The 19,476-nt window shown below is 49.0% G+C and overlaps 1 long non-coding RNA gene across 3 annotated transcripts; it reads right to left on the bottom strand.

The window, feature by feature from the left end:
- Positions 1–4,349: 4,349 nt before the first annotated feature.
- LOC135280127 (uncharacterized) lies at positions 4,350–10,037 on the bottom strand. 3 transcript variants are annotated; one of them, XR_010347185.1, is made up of 4 exons: positions 9,860–10,037; positions 9,255–9,348; positions 8,327–8,980; positions 4,350–4,830 (listed from the first exon to the last, which is right to left on the bottom strand). It is a non-coding gene; the product is annotated as an uncharacterized LOC135280127 (long non-coding RNA). The 3 variants fall into 3 exon arrangements; XR_010347184.1 differs by lacking the exon at positions 4,350–4,830 and adding an exon at positions 6,667–7,539; XR_010347186.1 differs by lacking the exon at positions 4,350–4,830 and adding an exon at positions 6,667–7,539 and having other exon boundaries at positions 8,327–8,584.
- Positions 10,038–19,476: the final 9,439 nt, after the last annotated feature.

Genomic DNA, 19,476 nt, shown 5'->3' with positions numbered 1-19,476 from the left:
TTTTAATATCTGTAGAGAACATTGCATAGGCTTTTTCCATTAAAGCTGACACTGCCACTCTCTCACCATGGAGCTCTCAACCAAAACATCTTTTCCTTGTCTATGGACATCTTCTGCCCTTTCTCCATCCTCTGTGCTCACTTCCCTTGGCTATTTATGTTTGCAGGGTTCAACTCCCTAATCAGCATCTCTGTTGCCTCTTTCTTGTTGTAATTATTATTATATCTGTAATTATTATTATATTTGAGACTCAAGAGCAATCTCTACGTTCTATATGAGGTATAATGGTGAAAAAACCATCTGTGCTTCAAAGACTCTGTAGGCACTGAATGAAAAGGTGACATGATCAGGGAGAAGATTTGCTGAGCTCTGCACAGTGTTAAACTAAGCACCATTTTATGGCTCTCTTTAAAATATTGTAAGGCAACTAGGAAAAAAAATTACAGAAAGAAATCATGCCCTTGTTTGCTTCATTTCTCCCCTCCTCCCTGGGTTTCACACATCACTCAAGAACAAGCTTCTATTATTAGGCAAAACTCCCTGTGATCCTTCAGGAGGCATTTCCCCCTTTTCTGTAAGAAAAGAGGGAAAATGATGGCAGGAACATAATTATGAGCACTCTCAACCAAACCTGGCCTGGCTGATTTGCACTCAGCCCCTCTGATGGGAAGAAGTGAACAGTGCTCTTGAGCTGTAATTATTATTATCAGTCACTCTTCACGGTGACAACAAATAATTATTTTTAAAAGGCATGAAAACAGCATTAACCCTTTCCTCAGTCATCCCCTCTCTGGCGTGGCTGGTGCAGTTCTGGGCTGTTTCAGTTGGTTTTCTCCCATTAAAATACCCTGGGCTGCTCTGAGAGGGCAATTTTCAGCAGGGAGTGGTGATTTGGAGGCCTGCAGCTTGCCAAGGGTGGTTGGGCAGAGCCCAGCTTTCAGGAGTTTGCTCAAAAGGTTTTTGGTGGTTTTTTTGGTAGCAATCAGACCTTTTCAGGTGCTTCGGATATGGGTCTCAGTTTCTGGTGATGCCCTTGGCTTCAGAGCGAATTGATATATTGAAATTTCGACACAGGCTTCAGAGAGAAAAGATTTACTGAGTTTTCAACAAAAATTTAGTTTCAGGAACCAACCCTGTCTTAGATTCACCAGTCTCATGTGGGGCAGGAGCTGTGCCAGTGGCAGCAGGGGCAGGGGCAGAGATCCAGTATTTATATATTATTATATATGAATCCAGCATTGCTCCAGGGGCTGCAGCTCCCTCCTGTGCACCCCAAAACCCTCAGTCCCCTCCTGCCCTGCCATGTCCAGCCCTGAAATGTCCCCACGTGGAGGAGCCTGGGCAGGTCCTTCTGCTCTGCTGGGACACTGACCCACCTGGAGGACGGTGGGGACACAGAAGGGTGGAGGGACCAGGCAGGTGTGGGGAGCCCTCAGAGTTAAACCCGGCAGAGTTAAACCTTGCCCAGGAGCTGTGGGTTCCTTTGCAGCTCAGTCTGTGCATCTGGTGTGCTCCGAGCCAGGCACAGATGGAGCTGGATGGTAGGGGGGGCTGTAGCCCCTCTTTTGGGATTTCTCAGCGCTGCTGCAGCTCTCACTCATCCCCCGAGGTGAGGCTGGGGCTGCTGCTCCCCTCCAGCTCGGCCCTGGCACCCCAGAGTTTTCCAGGTCAGTGTTGGTTTGGGAGCAGAGTCAGGGATGCAGGACCACAGGCACAGAGATATTACAGCCTTTAACACCAGGCACAAATCGATCAGGGCTGTCTGAACAGACCAGGCAACAGCACAGGGAGGAACTTCCAGCTTCATCTGCATCCCTGCAGGAGCCTTCATCATCCCTGGTCATCCTCAGCCCCTCCTGACCATGCAGTGCAGTCTGGCAGCTCCTTTTGGGCTCTGTCTGAGCCTGGCACGGGGCATCACCCCCAGGAACCCCCTGAGAGCTCAGGGGTGCCATGGCCAAACCTCCCAGGAAGGGACAGAGTGGCAGCGAGGGGGAAGAATGCAGCGAGCAGAAAGAACAGGATTTTTAATGAGTGCAATGTGTGGCCAGGGTCTGCAGGAAATCTGTTTGCAATCATCCCGTTCTAAAGACAAACAACAAGCTCCTTCCCAGGCACAAACCTCTGCCTTCCTTCCCCACAATGCCAAGACAATTATTTGTGGCATTATTATTTTTTTCCCCTCGCCTGCCTTCCTCCTCTCCAAGGGTCTCCCACACGTGTGGAAAGCCAAGGCCCTGGCAGTGGCAGGAGTCAATAAAACCAGTGTTGCACTAGGAAATATCAACAAGATGGAAGGCAGGGAGGAGAGCAGGGCCTCCCCAGGCCTTGATTCAGGCTGAGGCTGAAGGAGGCAGGGCAGGGACCTTTTCAGTCCCCAAACAGCCCCTGTGCTGTTACCTTGGCCTGGTTTGTTGGCATCCCCAGGGCTCCCCGGGCCCCACACGTGCTGACAGGGGGGTATTAGAGCTGACACGTTGAGGAGAAGAAGATGAGCAAGAGAGAGCCAAACAGGCATTTAATTTTCTGAGTGGCTGCTCTTCATCTGGCTGTACACAGCTCTGGGAGGCAGCGGCCTTGCTCCCCCATCAGTGCCAGGTCAGGGCTGTGTCCTCTCACCACCCTGAGTGTTCAGAGCTGGAACTGCTGCCTGAAATTTGCTGCTCCTGGAGAAACCCCTCCTGTGAGGGGTGAAAACCTGGGAATGCAGAGGCAGGAGTGGATGAATTCACCCTCCAGGTGTCCCTGAGTGCCCCACACCAAGGGAAGGTGGGCACACAACCCTCTGTGGGCCTCCCTGAGCACCACAAGCAGCCTTGTCTTGCCTGTGCATCCTCCTTTTCCCTCCTGATAATCCAGAGCCACCCACCCACTCAGGAAGGGATGGTAAATCAGGGCTGTGGAGTGATGCTCAGGGCTAGCTCTCCTCCTTTGAACAGTGCTGTGGACAAGGGCTGAGATTAAAGCCAGCTGCAGTTGCTGCAGCATTCCCTGCCTGCCTCCTTTCCACCTCTAAATGTTCATTTAAGCACTGAGTGTGTGCACACAGGAAGACAAAAGCTTTTAACCTGAAATATCCTGAGAGCTGTCAACACTGCTCAGGAAAAAAAAAAAAAATATATATATATATATGGAGTTGCTGCACCTGAGACACAGCTCTGAAAGCAAGCCCCAAATGATGGGATTGGAGTGATGGGGTGGGATAAAGCAGGTGGATGGCAGGAGAGACCCCCCAGATGAATGGATAAACCAGGCTCTGTGCCTCCAGCTGCAGGCAGGCAATTAACTCTCAGAGAAACAAAAAGCAGCAATTCCAATTGCCTTGGAGAATCGAAGTTTCTGTCAATAGAAGGAGCTGATTGTGGGATTCTGTGAAGCACAGGGAGCTCTGGCAGGAATTCCTCACCTCCTTCAGGACAGCCCAGCTCCCTGTTGTGAGGTGCTCAGCTGGGCACTGGCTGGGCATCACCAACCCTTCCCAAATTGGTGGGCATGGCCCATCTGGGCCAGGATTTCAAAGGAATGCTGCCTCCTTGGAGACAGGGAGCAGACTGCCAGTCACAGCGCTCCTGGAGGGGATGGGATGCTTTAAAACCTGACCACGAGTGACACCAGAGAAGCAGCCGGTGGCTGGCCACTTAAAATGGGATTCTAAACCTTGAAAAAAAAAGAAAAAAAAAGAAATTAAAAAAAAAACCAAAACAAACAAAAAAAAAAACTGGATTAGGCATTTGAGGGGGTCTGCAGTCAAAATCATCTGTTGATTTGGGATTTTAGGGTTTTTTTGCACGTCACCACAAAGAAATATCTTCTCTGCATTTAGTTTTTGACAGCAGAACCTCCCTGCCCACTTCACAGACTGCACTGAGGGTCTGTTCTCACCCTCATCCCAGTGAAAATAACAGGGCTGCTTGCAAGAAAAGCCTTGCAGCTCTGTGATTTCACCCATCAGCAATGCAGGGAACCCGTGGGTATCTCAGATGAAGCCTTAACCCCAAATAAATCCGATTGTTTCTTTCCCCAAATTACTGGCTTACACAGAGGAAGGAAAATTTACATGGAGAGGAAAAAATAGGAACAGGTTATTGGGGTGGGAGGAAGAAGGGAAGGCAAGCTAGGCACGGAACAGGCCAGCTATTTTTCCTCCTTTCTTCCACAAATCCCTGCCAATATGCTCGCTGTGCCATCTGGCACCCGTGATAAATTTGCCTGTATGTAATTGCAAGCTGCAGAGAATTTCAGAGGGGTTGGAAATTTCTCTATCTAGGTCCTTGTGTAGCCATTATCATTTTAATCGTTGAATACAGGAAAGGGAAATTTTCTCCTGCTCTCCTGAAATGCAAAAAGCTCCTCAGTCACTCCCTGTCCTCCTCATTTCAGTTTGTTTCATTTCAGCAGCAAAGCCAAGGTGATGTTAGTTCCCTCCCCATCCTCTATGAATATTTCATGTAATTTCAAAACTATAATTTTAGTGAGACAGAGAACATAACATTAATCTATTTCTAAACAAATTCCCCACCATTACAATTCCCCATTTGTAAATGAGGCGAGAATTTTGAACTTTGAATTTACATTTCAACTTTTCTCCCTTTCTTTTGCTCCGCGTTTTCTTTACCCATTTCATTTTGGGTGGTGAACCTTCATCAAGCAGCTTCTCTCTTATTTCTAACTATTTAAGCTACTTTCTGCTATTCATGTATTCTTTTTGCATTTCTGGCACACGAGACTTTCTTTCCTCAGTGAAGTAGAGCAGAAGCAGAGAACAGGGATTCAAAGGAGGCCTCACCAAATCCTTTTCCACATGGATGCTTGCTGAGATGTTTTTCCTTCCTAAAATTTGAAAGATAAAGATTTTATCAATCATTAGGTGAAGGAGGCAGAAGGGATGCAATTTAGGGGTTTTTGTGCCCTGGAGAAGAGCTGGGCCTCACAAAGCTCTTCTGGGGATGCTCCATTTCCCAGTGTTCATGCCCCTCTCCCATCCCAGCACACCTCCAGTGGATGCTGCTGAGCAGATCAGCTCTGCACCACCTGCCAGTCTGTGCCATGCCAGGAAAACCCTCCCTGGGCCAGCTCTGGATGCCTGCCAGGGCTGGTGGGCAAAAGGGCAGGATGGGGGGGACAGTGGCACCCCGGGACAGAGGCACAGCCAAGCCTGGCCCTGCTGCTCCCCCAGCACAGAGAGGTCAGTGCAGTGCCCCTGCCCCCCTTCCCTGCCCAAACCCACAGCCAGGGCGGCTGCCCTGCCACAGGGGGTGTGGAACTAAGCCAGGGCTGCTCTCAGGGTGTGAGAGCACCGTGGGGACACGTGTGCAGCTCCTGGGGCAGGGACAGGGACCGGAGCAGAGGAACAGGGAATGCCCAGCCTGAACAGGCAGAGAGACCCAAGAGTCCACTGTGCAGTGAGCAACACTGGAACAGAGACCAAGAGGGGATGGTGTCTCCTCCTGGGGACATTCCAGAGCTGGCTGGACACTGCTGTGCCCTGAGCTCGGGGATGGCCCTGCTGGAGCAGGGAGGTGGCACCAGGGACCCTCTGTGCCCTTCCAGCCTGGCCCATCCTGGGATTCTGAGTGAGCTGCAGAGTGTGAGGGGCAGAGGCTGTGTGTAGACTGTCTAAAAAGAACAATGAAATGTATTTAGTGCAAATAACAGGATACCCTGGGAGGAGGATGTGTGAGTGACAGGTCTGTAACCACTGGGCTGCTGCTGGGCTGAGGCCTTGGGAAGGCTGAGAGCAGAGACCAGACAGAGCTAAAGAATAAAGCAGGGATTTATTCAAAGGATCTCCTCCATGGATGCACCTTGGGCAGCACCAGAGCCCAGCCAGGGCTGCACCCAAGAGGAACCCAAATGGTCCCAAAATGAACCCAAGGTGAACCCAAATGGTCCCAAAATGAACCCAAGATGAACCCAAATGGTCCCAAAATGAACCCAAGATGAACCCAAATGGTCCCAAAATGCACCCAAGATGAACCCAAATGGTCCCAAAATGAACCCAAGATGAACCCAAATGGTCCCAAAATGAACTCAAGATGAACCCAAATGGTCCCAAAATGAACTCAAGATGAACCCAAATGGTCCCAAAATGCACGAGCGCTGCCGGGGTCTCTCCCTGGGCTCAGCTCTGCTCCATGTGCACATTGCAGTTCAGTGTCCAACCCCAGCTGCAGCCCCTGCAGTCCCATCCTTGTTTTTCTCTCTCCAGCCCACGGGATTTGTGCTCTTGGGGCTGAGATTTGGATCATTTGTCCTTGGTGCCCAGCTGGAGCAGGAATTGTTTTGCGTCCCTGCTCTGTGCAGAGAGCTCACCATCCCCTGATGTGAACCCAGCCCCACACACTAAAGCAGCACAGAATCTGAAAACATAAAAGCTAAACCTGAGGCATCAATGCCACAAACCCTGTCCCACCAACAGGTCACAGCCAGCCTCCCACCTCTGCCTGCCTGGGCCCACTGGCTACTCCAGTGAAGATGAGCTCGTTTAAATAGTAGATCCCAGCTAAATTAACGTGTTTTAATTGAAGGTCATTAAGCAGTGACCACACCAGCAGCTCAGCCACAGCCAAGGGGCAGTGGGGGCCAGGTGGCAGATGGTGGGGACATTTTCCAGCCTTCACAGGAGGTGCCAGAAGAAGACCTGTGTCCAACAGGGTCAGTCCCAGCTGCTCAGGGAGGTGCTTCAGATCCAGGGCTGCTTTTCCTCAAATCCTGCCCTCAATATCTGACTGCATCAACCCCTTCCTGCTTTCTCAGTGTTCACGTGCAGAGGAACAAACACTAAACAAAAATGTTCTTTTGAAAGCCTTCCTACAAAATGGTTTTGGTGCTGAGGAGGAAAAACCCTGGGAAGGAGGGAGGGTTGAATTCTGCAGGGAAGCCAAGGCCTGGAGAAGGTGGGGAGGAAAAAAGAGAGAAAAAGGTGTGAGAATTGTGAGGTGCAAAGGGCTGTGGCCCTGGGCAGTGCAGGGAGCTCCCATTCCTGGGCTGCCTCAGTGGAACCTGTTTGAAGTGGAAGCATCTCCCCTGCTCCTGATCTCTCCCAGCAAAGCCTGAGCCTCGGGGAACACGCTCAGATATCATCACACAAGCTCTGTGGGGAAAAAGTCAGTATCTAGTTCAAACAATGTCACTGTCTCCCTGCTGATAAAACAGCCACAGAAGTCAGGAATGGTTTAACAGCCTCCCTCCTCACAAGTTCCCAACCAGCAAATTTCAAGGGTTGCTCCTTTGATCTCAGAAGCACCAGAAATATGTTTTTCTTTCTTTTCTGCCTTCCTTTCCCCATTTTTATTTAAATTTCACCAGCATGCTGTGGCTCAGTACCTGATCCTGCATAGCCCAGAAGACTTCTGCTACTCTGGTTAGGTTTTGTGTCCTGTCCCTAATTATTTGGGTCTTGCAGAAGAGGGAAGGGAAAGGAAAGATGGGAAGGAAGTTTGAGCAGTAAGTGAAAAGGAGAAAGCTCAGAGGGGAAAAAAAAGAAAATGGTACAGTTTGTAATTGTTTTTGTTCTTCAATCACTCAGGAAATAAATTGCTGTAGGAAAAAAAAAAAGAAAAAAAGTGTCTTTGAACCTCCAAAGCAGAAGAGAGCCAATAAAGGTACTGCATTGCTTTGAAAAGCAGCCCCCTCTCCTCAGCTTATTTCCACTCCTTCTCATTAGTTCAGATAACTCTCAGAACACTAATTCATTAGGTTCTTCCAGGATTATTTCCCTTCAAACAGCTGCTGAGAAAATATAAATAATCTCCCTGTGGCTGGTGGAGCCCAGGATTGCAGCTGCCAACCAAACACCTCCCGTGGGCAGTGCCAGGGCCCAGCCCTGGGGTGCTTGATGTGCAGAGAACAGAGGGAATGAGGGCAGGAAACCTGGTTTGGGCTCAGTTCTGTGCCTGGGATTGATTTCATTCCTAATTGGTGATTTCAGGGAGAATCCCTCCCTGGCTGAGAGCGAGGAACGGTCTGGGAAGGGTTCCTGGAGGGGGAGGTTTAAATGGATCCTAAGCAATGGGGGAGTTCCCTTTTTTGTTTTCTTCACCTTTGAACAGCATCTCAGTGGCTGTGGGTGGCATTTTGCTCCCTGGGAGTGGCCATTTCCCAGGGGCTCCTTCTGGATCCCCTGAGGACCAGGGCAGGTCTCTTGGGTTGTAGCCACCTCCCACCTGAGGACCTCACTTAATGCAGAACAGGGGAAAATGGGGATTTAAACCACACATTTTTTAAGCCTTTTTCTTTCTCTTCTGGACCTGAAAACTGAGTTAAAAAGGCTTTTTGGTAACCCAGCACAAGTTGAGAGTGATGAGAACTGCAGTGGGTTTCTCACCTCATATGACTGCAGCACATTTTATGGGAAGAAAAGGGACAGAGAAAACCATAAAGCAACTCCATTTTCTTGCAGTTTGTTGCTGGTCTGTATAGAAACCCTCAATCCTGGCAGCAACACAGAAGAAATGAGGTGATTTATGTATTTATATAAGCAATGAGGTGATTTGTTCACTGGGTCTTTCGAAGTCAAAGGGACCTGGCCCATGGTGGGATCCAGGCGTGGTTTTCCTCAGCCAAGCTCTGCCAGTTCCAGCTCCTGTGGAAGAAAAGCAGAGGGGAAAGCACGATGCTGTGAGTTAGCAGAGGTGTGGGCAAGGCCCCTGGGACAGGAAAAGTGCTGCTCATGGATTTCCTCTTGCACCTGCTGGGTTCCCCATGTGCAGGAACCCCCTGGTGACACAGGTGGCTCAGGACAAGGGACTGAAATCTTGTGCTCCATGGGGGGATGGCAATCATTCCTCTGCAGCTCTTTTTCCCTTTTCCACCCCATTTTCTTGCCTTCTCCCTGCTGAGATCATCCAAACCCAGGCCACATGGAAAGATCTCGTGGCTGTGCAAATGCCAGGAGGTTTTTATCCCACACTTGCCAGCCCTTCACGGGGTTGCTGGTGCTCCTGTGCATTCTCTGAAGCTGTTTCCAGCTCTCTTCTGGCTGGAAAGACAAATTATCACCTCAGACAAATTATCAAGGATCCAAAATAGCACAAAAGGTGACACTTGATATTCATTAGCCTGCCAGATATTTCATCATGATCCCACATATCTTCTACCTATTTAAGGCAGCAGAAACACACATGTTCATATTTCCAGGCTTTTGTGGTCATAACCCAATGACCAGAGCATCCAAGAACTGGAATATCTTCCTTCTCCCTCCCTTCCACTGTCCATTGATCCCCCCTCTTCCCAAAAAGATAAAAATAACCCACCATGTGAGCTGCAATTTGCTGTGAGGTTTCCAGCAGCTCTGGGATGTGTGGAAGGCAGCCAGGTAGCCTAGCAACAGGGTGCAGCTATTTGAGGCTGGTCCAGACAAAAAGGAGAGAAGGATTGATTTTCCTGGGGGTGTGGGCATCAGGATAGGCAGAGCTCTCCATTCGTGCCCAAAAATGAGGATTTACCCAGGGCTGCTGTTGCATTTCTGTCCCTTTCTGTTGAACAGAGGGATTTTCAGCTCGTTCTCGTGAATTTTGGGGAGCTGATGTGCCACTGGCACTGGAGGGGTGGGAAGCAAGACCTGAAAGGTGCCAGGACTGGGGAGGAGAGGGTTACACTGAGAGAAAAGTGCCCCATCCCTCACACACACAAAGATTCAGTGCTGAATTCAGAACCTCCTGCCCTGTGTGGTCCTTGCAGGGTGAAAAAAATCCCTGAAAGCCTCAGTGGTGCTTCATCCTTGTGTGGCTCCCTGATGGGGCTGCTCTTGCAGCTCCTCCCTGCCCCTCCTGGCACTCCCAAAAGCTCTGCTCTGCCAGCCTGCCCTCCCTCAGCCTGGGCAGGGAGGAAGGCTGACCCTCTGTTCCCTGACCCTCACCTGGAAGAAGCTGCTTGATCTCCCCAGGTCTCCTTTCTGCCATTTTTTAGGAGGAGCAATGAGATCTCCCTCAGTTCCTGAGACACTCTGTGAGCCAGACATGAGAAACACCTCTCAAAATGCAAAGCGTGGCTATGATTTATTTAACAGCTCCTCCACCCCAGTCCTCAGCCTCTTCATTACTGACAACTGTGCTGGATGCAATTCCTGAAACAGCCTGGGCTGCCCTGGCTGGGAGAGCAAAGCCTGGCCCCAGGGGAGGAGTTTTGGCACATCAGGGCAGGGCTGGCCCTGCTCAAAGGTGTGATCTGCACCCAGGAGAGTAGGGGCTGCTGCTGGCACAGCCCTTCCCTTGCGCTGCACAAACCACAGCCCAAATCTGCTCCAGGAGGGACAGAGGGACATGGGCAAAGCAGCGCAAACCATGACATGGCCCAGGATTCCAAACCCAGGAGTCTGATCCCTTTTCTAGACAGATTGGGCTGTTTATTGTGTTTGCTGTCAATTAAAACAGCCTGGCTGAGGGGAAGGCTTCACTAAAGGAGCCTTTTCCCTGCTGTCCTCACTGTGACCAGCTTCACTCTCATCTAAATGCACATCTATTACCAGCCTGTGAATGAGTCTAAAATGAAAATGCCAAGAGGAGTCCATGGATGAGGTACAGGTGGCTGATTCCCTAATGCCAGTGAAATTAATAACCCTCCCCATCAGCCAGGGCACTTTGGAGCTGGATCCCAGTGAACAGGATGAGAAGTCTTTTAAATGATCTATACACTCCCCACAGGGACTCCCTGGCATTGATCTGGAAGGATGGGCATTTCATTTCCATAATTTGTCTCGGGTTTCCCTCCAAGTTCTCTAGATGTGTTTGCAGGCAGCTCTCATCCGTATTCTGAGATGCTCCTCAGCCCAGAGAGGAGAATTTGAAGCAGGTTTATTTTTGTGTGTGCGTGTGTTGTGTGAGTGGCTTCAGCCCAAATCTCTCAGTGCAGGCTGCTGGTTCAGAGATAAGTACGAACTGCAGCTGGATAAATTTCTTTTCTCCACATTACTGTTAGTACAGCAGAGCAGGTCCCTGTGGACAGGTGACATCCCCTGGGACAAGTGAGTGACACAGAGACTCAGCACTCACCTTCCTTTGTCTCCTTCCTCCTCAACTCCTTTCTCTGCCACTGCTGAATAAAAATGCTGCACTTCTCCACATAAATATCCAGTGCTGTGCCCTCCTCTTGTGAGCAACCCTCTGAACAAGCAAACTCACCTCTCCTGACCTCTGGGGTGGCCTCACATATTCCAGAAGAAGAGCCCAAAAAAAGCACTGAAGCAAACAACCCTTCAATCTGTTTCACCCTGATTTCACATCAGATTTTAGGTCTGAAATGTCATCAAGTTAAGCATATAATGGTAAAACCAGGTCCCAAGGCAGCAAAGCATTTAAGCATGAGCTCTCATTTAAGCATCTGAGGAATCTCACTGGTGTGTGCAGAAATAGAGCTTTGGTGAGGAAAAATTACATTGTTCTTGCCAGGCTGGGGAGTTGGTAGCCCAAAGTGTTCCTGTGCAAACCAGTCAGGGTAATTCAGACATAAATCATCACCTTCAGACCTTTATAGGGGAAATTATTCAAGTTTATGACTGCATTAACACTTTACTCCTGCCAATAGTTCTGAAAGTGCCCAAAATCCAGGAGTTTTATCTTTTCACTCTTTGTGCCAACATCAACACCCAGCATTGTCCTCTCCACATCCCTCTGTACCTGCTGGCTGTTCCATTTTGCTGCAGCAGATCCCTGAGTAAATTTGCACCTTGATTCCCAGGGGATGGAGACTGAGATGCATTTCATGCTTTGCCTTTTCCACATTTCTTGCTCTGTCTGCAGAGTCCCTGCAAGGCTGGCCTGGCATTGGGTTCACTCAATGAAGATTTCGAGGATCAAATGAAATGAATTTTTCCTGCCTCAGCCCCCCCAAAAAAGGAGGACAGAGCTGCCTGGGTGGCCCAGGGGGGGTGTTCCAGACCATTTTTACATCAGCAATGTCACCTGGAGCTGGGAGAAACCCCAGTGGCTCCTCCATCCCAGCCCCTGTGAGGACTCTGGGCTTTGGCACAGCCTCAGCAGCCCCACAGCTCCTGTCCTCAGCTCACCCCAACAGGAAGGGATTTCCTCTGGGGGGCTTTGACATTCCCCCTGCAACCTCCAGCAGGCAGATTTGTGTTTGCTGAGCCCTTTGGAGCAGTGCTGCTTCCCCCGGCTCCTGTCTGAGCCCTTCTGTCACTCAGAGCCCCGTGGCCACCTCAGGTCCCTGTCACACATTGGCCACCAGCTACAAATAAAGGCACCAGCTTTGCTTCTCCGGAAGGGATTAATGTGCTTCCAGAAAAATGTCAAATCCACGAGCTGCTCCCTTTGTTCTGCTCCACTTCATGCACATGTGTTTTTGCAGGGCTTTATATTAAAGAAAAAAAAAGAAAAAAAAAAAGAAACAAAAAAAAAACCCCACAACAACCGCAGAAATTAAAATAAAGAAAGAAAGAAAAATAAACCAAACCAAACCAAAACCCAAACCAAACCAACAAACAAAAGCAAAAAAACCCCAAACAAACAAAAAGAACCCAAAACAAAAATAAAAAAACAGCAGAGGGGAGGGAGGAGAAGAGGCAGATTGCTCTGCTGTTGCCTGGAATTATCTCTCCTCGACTTTCTGGAGGGTGGAGTGGAGGCAGCAGTGTCAGAGCAGCAGTGGATTCTGTGGCTGGTGCAGCCCTCACCCTGCCTGAGTCAGATGTTAATAATTATTTAGCAGTTGAGTGTGCAGAGAAAGGAGTTGGGGGGTGGAGATTGAATTTACATGCATCACTACAGTGGCCTTTAAAAGTCTTAGCATGAAAAATGCATGGCTGCCCATGCATTATTTATTCAGGAATGAATAGAATTTCCCCCATATCAGACTCGCAGGTCAAGACTGACAAATTTGGCAGGATGGAGCCCGGAGTGTGTCAGCCCAGCAGCAGACAAGGAGGGAATGGGTTTATCCCAGCCAGCACTCCCTCACCAGCCTGTGTTTAGCAGGAGGGAGTTTTGTTTTTCCTTTCATTTCCCATTGGAATGGCTCCCTTTTTCCACAAGGAAAAGCCTTTTACTGCTGGGGATCTGTGCAGAATCTCGTTGCTTTGATCCATGGAGCACCATTTGTTTCAGCTTTTCTTGTGCTCACTCTGTCATCAGCTTGAACACAACCTCGAGGCTCTCAGCTGAAAAATGCCCCCAAAATTCTTCTCTCCATCTCTCTCATTTTGCCTTGCCAATTGTAATTCCTGTTTGAAAATAATTTTGTGCAGTCTCCAGCCCGGCTGCCTCCAGAATACCAATGAAGCACATCTGAGGCAGCAGCTCCGGGTTTTGCTGCCTGCCCTGATCCCGATTTGGAGACTCTTCCAAAGACTTGTTCCCCTCCCCATCCTCTCAGGAATGCTCTCATCCCTCCTGGAATCCAGTGCCACTCCAGACCAAGCTTGCAAGCAGGGGGGAAGAGCTGGGGCTTGGAATGAGGGGATGGTTTGGGCATTGACAAACCCCCTCAGCTAATAACTGGCAGAACTCTGTGGGCTCTCACTCTTGAAAGACACATCAGAAATACTGTGAATTCTCTCCCAGCTCAGTTTTTCACCCATCTAGCAGCTGATTATGAACAAGCAGGTTTAACTTGTGTGAGGGTCTCATTACAGAGTCACTTTTTAACCCTTTTTCCTTTGAGCTCTGCTGGGGAGACCCTTGATGAAAGAGAGCTCAGCTGCAGCTTTGGAAGTTTAATAAACAGCTACCCATTGCTGGAGGGAGGAACTGATCTGCAGGCATGGTATTTCCCTGTCTGCCCAGGGTTTTGAGGGAGAATTGCCCCTCCTGGAGCTGCTCCAGGGAGTCTGTCCCAGCAGAACCCCACTGGGCAGGACAGACAGACAGACCCTGCCACACCAGCAGGACCCAGTGCAGGAAAATGTTCTGGGGATGTGAGATGGGAAAAGGGTGTGGAAGGGCATGACTTGGATGGAAACCATCACAATTTCCAGGGCATGAACCCAGCAGGGCAGAGAAGCTGAAAAGGCAGGTGGGGACTGAAAGGGAGGGAAGGAAATCTGGGGGAAGGAGGGCTGAGAAATGCTACTCGGAGCAGGGAGATGCTGCTGCTCCTCAGGCAGTCCTACAGGGACTCAGGGGACAGCTGTGTGACAGGAGGGGACAGCAAACATCCTGCGTCCTGCCACTGTGCAGAGGGATCTGTGCACGAGCCCTAACTCTGCACTCTGGAAGGAAATGAAAAATGAGGTTGTGTGGAGCACACGCAGTCCCTGCACGCTCTGAGGAAGTGCAGAGTTTATTAGCTTGGCACTCTGTTATTCCTGGGTAAGACCAGTGAAATTTTCCCTACCATCACCCCTCTCACAAGTGCCATAAGTGCATAATAGACATCCTACAAGTACAGAAGCATCTCAGTAGCAATCTACTCTGGAGCTTGCTTGAAAATTGCTGTTTGCTGTAACGGGACCCAGGGGAGCACTGCTCTCTAATATTTGTTTAAAGCAGACTGGTAAAAGTAAAGTAATGCCCTGACTCACTTCTCAAGGCAGGCTGTTCCCCATAACATTGGGCAAAATTGAATTGCTGAGAGAATAGCAGCAAATGGCTCTGCTCTGGAGTGAGGGCTCCTAATCCAATCCAAACGTGCAGGTAGAGGAGCAGAGCCTCTGGAGGAGGCAAATAACAGCTGGCATTTGGCAGGATGCTGACAGTGAGGCTGCCTGCCTAAACACGAGCTCAAACTTAGCTGGTTTTGCTGCCTGGTTAGGATTTGAGGTGTAAAACACACTCGTGGGCTATGAGAACCTCAGCAGAGGGAGGAAGGTGAGCAGGGGAGCCTCAGGCTGTGAATGCCAGTGAGAAGGCCCAGGGGGAGGTCACTGGGCTTGTAGGGATTTCTGTGATGAAGCTGGCAGGAGAAGCAGGAATGGGATTTCCTGAGAAGGGCCAGAGGCACCGAGCTCCCCATACCCAGAGCAGTGGGTTCCCACACTTCACTGAGAAGATGAGGTGATGGAAGGGCTGCTCAACCACTCACAGCTCCCAGAGAAGGGCTGGGGAAACCTGGGCAGTCCCTGCTGCCATTTGCCAACCTCCCAGATGCATCCAGAAAAAAAAAAAAATACAAAAAACCCCACCAAAAAAAACAAAAAAAAACCCCACCAACAAACAAACAAATAAAATTTAAAAAACAAACAAACAAACAAAACACAAAAAAAAAAAAACCAAAAAAGAAAACAAAAACCAACAATCCCCCATGCCCAAAACACCCTGTGTAGTGCTGAGGCTGCTGCTGCTTTCCCACTTGCCAGCCCATCTGATGGAGGTGACAGCTCCTGGCACAGCAGTGGCTGCTCCTGGCCGTGAGTCAGCCTCTTCTTCTGTCCAGCTGCACACACGGTTGCCTTTTTGGGGCTAACTAAAAACACAGGCCAGACAAAATTAAAAGAATAATTATATTTATTATTTATTGAATTTTAAAAATTTTTTTTATATTTATTGAAGGGCCTTCAGGTACCTTTGGGGCAGGCAAAGCCCCCAGGGTCTACACCCAAAATGGATGGTGGCTCACAGGTTTTCACATTTTTGTAAGTTTGGGCCATTTGCATATTGGAGGTTAATCCTCCTATTACAGCTTAGGTAATGAAGTCATTAACCCCAAGTTTGCTACCCCAAACTCACTTTTGTTTCCATCTCTGGGGCCTGAGGCAGTAAGGTGTCCTTGGTTCCCAGGCCTGGACACTGTTGTGTCTGCCCAAACTGGGAAAGCAGCAGCTCCCACTGTACATGGAGTTTAGAGTTATACACTAAAGAATTACAGGATTACAAATAGATGAAAAATATAGAAGCTAAAATCCTGAGGCATCAAGAGACCTCTCACTGAGGCCTGGTGAGATTTCCCCTCTCTGATATCACATCCCCCCTCTCGGACACCATGTCCATCTCTCTGTTATCATGTCCCCCCTCTCTCTGATATCATGTCCCTCATCTCTGATCTCATGCCCACCCTCTCTCCTGTCATCTTCACCCTCTCTGATCCCAAGTGCTGCCTTCTCACACAGGCCCCTCAGCCCCTCTCTGCCTTTGGGACATCAGCAGAACTCCTCCCTGGCAATTCCCCATAACCGCGTGTGCCTCTCAGCATTAATGTTTGCCAAGTGCTCGGAGATCCCAGCAGGAAAATTGCATTCCAGTGAAATATTAAACTACATGGATCCCTACAACCTTGCTGGTAATCACTCAGTGACCTGAGAGGTTTTTGTGCCTCCCCAGCCTCCTGGTTTCTCGGTACAAACCACGCTTCACTGGGCCCAGGATCATCTGCAGTTCAGTTGTAAGGAATATCTCCACGCCACTTCCAGGCAGGAGAGGGCAGATAATAGAATATAAGGCAAAATCTTTTCATTGCTCTGGTTGTATTTATCATCAATTCAACTCCCGTTTACAGATGCAAAGAGAGAACTAAAATGACTCTCTTTAAAAAATAGATATTGGTGGAAACAATTCTGGGCATTGTTATTGCCATTGCTCTCTGCCGCGTTCCTTGTTCCCCAAATGTTTCTGTGCAACTGCTGTGGCTGTTCAGGGCCATTTCCATAATTCACTTTTGACACGCTGCTGCTTTTGCAGTGGATTTTCCTCCTTTGGGTGGTGTGTTGCTGTCTTGGTTTGGACAGACAGGTGTCTGCTAAGGAAGGCAGGAGCCCCCCCTGAAATGGAAAATGAAAACACCCTCCCTCTGAATTATTGTAATTTTGAAATTAAGGGGCTCTCAGGCAAAGATATGGGAGCAGGAATAACAGTTCTTTATTAGGAAAAAATAAAATTAAAATAAAAAAGCAATAATACAAAACAACACTGCCAGAGTCAGTTTAGGAGCTGAGCCCTGTGGGTCAGGGTGCTGGCATAGTCCCATCCCATGGGGGCTCAGCCCTCCTGCAGTGCCAGCTGTGCTTCTGCTGGAGCAGGGATCCTGCACAAGGCTGGAGTTTTCCTCTGCAGCTCCAGGGCTGCTGGAGATGGGCCTGCTCTTCCTCTGGGAATGCAGGGCAGGAGAAAGCAGCTCCTCTGGGAATGCAGGGCAGGAGAAAGCTGCTCCTCTGGGAATGCAGTGGGCAAAGGCTGCTGGGCTGTTCCAAGCCTCAGATTGTATCCAGGTAGGAATGCTTGGCTCCTCCCCTGGGCGGAGCATCTCCCAATTTGATGCTGGAATTTGCTCAGCCAGGCAGGGACACTCCCTGGCTCATTAACAGAAGATAATTAATAATTAATGGCCCGTTAACAGAAGAGATGTCCTGGAGGGAGGATTGGTTGTGGAAGAGATAAAGAAAACTGCCCAGTGAACAGAAGATAACTGCCCCAGCTCTGACAGATGGCAGATAGAACACACACCCCCTGCCACATCCTGCGTTTCCAACCCAAGACAGTTGAACTCTCATCATCCCAGAGCAGGTGCACATCCATCCCTCCTAAATGCAGAATCTCTGCCCATTCCAGGCAGCTGTGGGCTCAGGAATTCTCCATTTATCCTTAGGGACTGTGACCATTTCTGTATTGCACCCTGGGTTCTTTCAGGGCTGGGTTTTATTCGGTTATGCTGCATCACAAAACCCTAAAACCCGACATTTTGGGGGGAAAGATTTCTTACAACACTTTCTAATTAATAAGTTCTACATGAACGTCTCCAAATGTACATCACTAAACGAGGTTTATAGCACTCCTTGGGGGTGTATAAATATTATTATTACCACTTTATGGGTAAGGAATCCAGATTATGAGGGGGAGAAGTGACCTCCTGTCTAAGGTCATGCTAAAACTACCTTGAAGAGAACTTGATAACATGAAATCAAATATATCTCTGACCTCCTAAATCTCACTTCATTAATTTTAACACTGAATGATGCATCCTCCTTATCCAGAGGGCTGTCCATGGATGTACCACTGGGGCTTTTTCCTGTGGATCAAAACCTCTGTGAGCCATGCTGAGCCTGGCTGGAGTTCTGTGTCTTGGCTACTTAATGGTTCAAAGCACAGAAATCAGTTTTCTCTGTTTGAAAGTGTAATTTCTCATGTAAGGGAGACTGAGTCATCCCAAAAGTGGTTATTTCATGCATTTAGTGAGATGTGAAGGTTGTGTCTGTGCTGCCCTGAGGTCTCTGAGAGCTGGGGGTACCTGCCCAGGTAACCCCAGAGTTCTGCTGTGAACCCTGCAGAGCTGAGAGCTTGTTTGTGTCCCCACAGCCAGAGTGAATCAGTGCACTTTAATTCCAGAGCTGATCCTTTTGTGTCCACCTCTTCCTAACCTTCAATTATGTCTTCATGCTCCCTCTGTAATTGCCCACAAATTCAGTTGTGTGGCCCAAATCAAAGGCAAAGGCACGAGCTGTGTAAAGGGCAATTATCTCCTGCAAAGTGAGCAGCTTCTGGTGAACTCTGTTATTAGACAGGAGCTTATTCCACACTAAGCTTGCCCTAACTGTGCTTTCTCCTCCAAGGAGCACTAACAGGTCACCAGGATGCCAGAGGATTTCAGCCTTGGAGGCATCAAGGCAGCCCAATCCCATTGCTCAGGGTTGGGAGTTCATTAGGAAGGAATAGCTGATGGTTTTATCTGCTCCACAGCCCCTTCTTCTGGAAGGTCTCACATCTGAGCTTAACAAAGGGCTGAAATATTAATTAAGCCATCTAATACCCTGCCAAATTAGTGAGCATTTCCCAAATGGAAATGGAGCTCTCAAAGTCCAGTTTGTCCAAAGCCACTCTGAACATCAGTGGGCAAAGATCATAAAAGCCAAGGGAGGGGAAAAGCCTGTGAGAGCATCAAGTCACTCCCCTTTTAATGTAGGATTATCCTCCAAGAATAATGGGCTGCATTGTCGGCAGCAGAGGTTTTAAAAACTCCTTTAAAAAAAAAGAAAGCCTTTGGGTGATTTTTCTGTGCAGCCAAGTGAGAAATCAATCTGGACCCTTATTTTATATCTAAAAAAATGTCCTGGATACAAAACCTCCTCATAAACGTGGGGGGCTGTTGGTGGTCAGGGAACTCCTAGATCTGTGAGAGACAAGTTGTCCCTTTTAGACAGCAGCAGAGATTTCAGCAGGCAGCAGGGGCTTTCTGCATTGCATTTCTGAATTGCACCAGGTTTCCATGAGAAAAGATTCCCAAGGGAGACCCAAACTGAGAGAGACTCGTGTGGGACACAACACCCAACAACCCCAAGCCTCTGGAGCTGGTGCTTTCCATCCCCAGCAAGTTTGTGTGCACACTGGATTTTGGGGGAAATGAGTGGTCAGGGAGGTGCTGGAGCAGCCAAGTGATGTTTTCTGTCTGAGTTGGGCTAGATTTGCACCAATATTACAGATATTCCTCATCTCTGCTGTGTTCCGAGCTTGGTATTTGGAGTTCCAGATGATCCTCCTGCATGTTAAAACCTCTTGCTGCGTGTGGCCAGGCAGTGGGGTGTATTTATCAGCTGGAAGCACCTGCAGGGAGCAGCTGCATTTCCCATTCTGCTGTGCTGGGAAGTGTCCCTCAGATTGA

This window comes from Passer domesticus, chromosome 13, assembly GCF_036417665.1.
Source record: "Passer domesticus isolate bPasDom1 chromosome 13, bPasDom1.hap1, whole genome shotgun sequence".
NCBI classification, from domain to species: Eukaryota; Metazoa; Chordata; class Aves; order Passeriformes; family Passeridae; genus Passer; species Passer domesticus.
The sequence above is the reverse complement of the archived record's forward strand: the minus strand, read 5'-3'. Positions and strand labels throughout refer to the sequence as shown.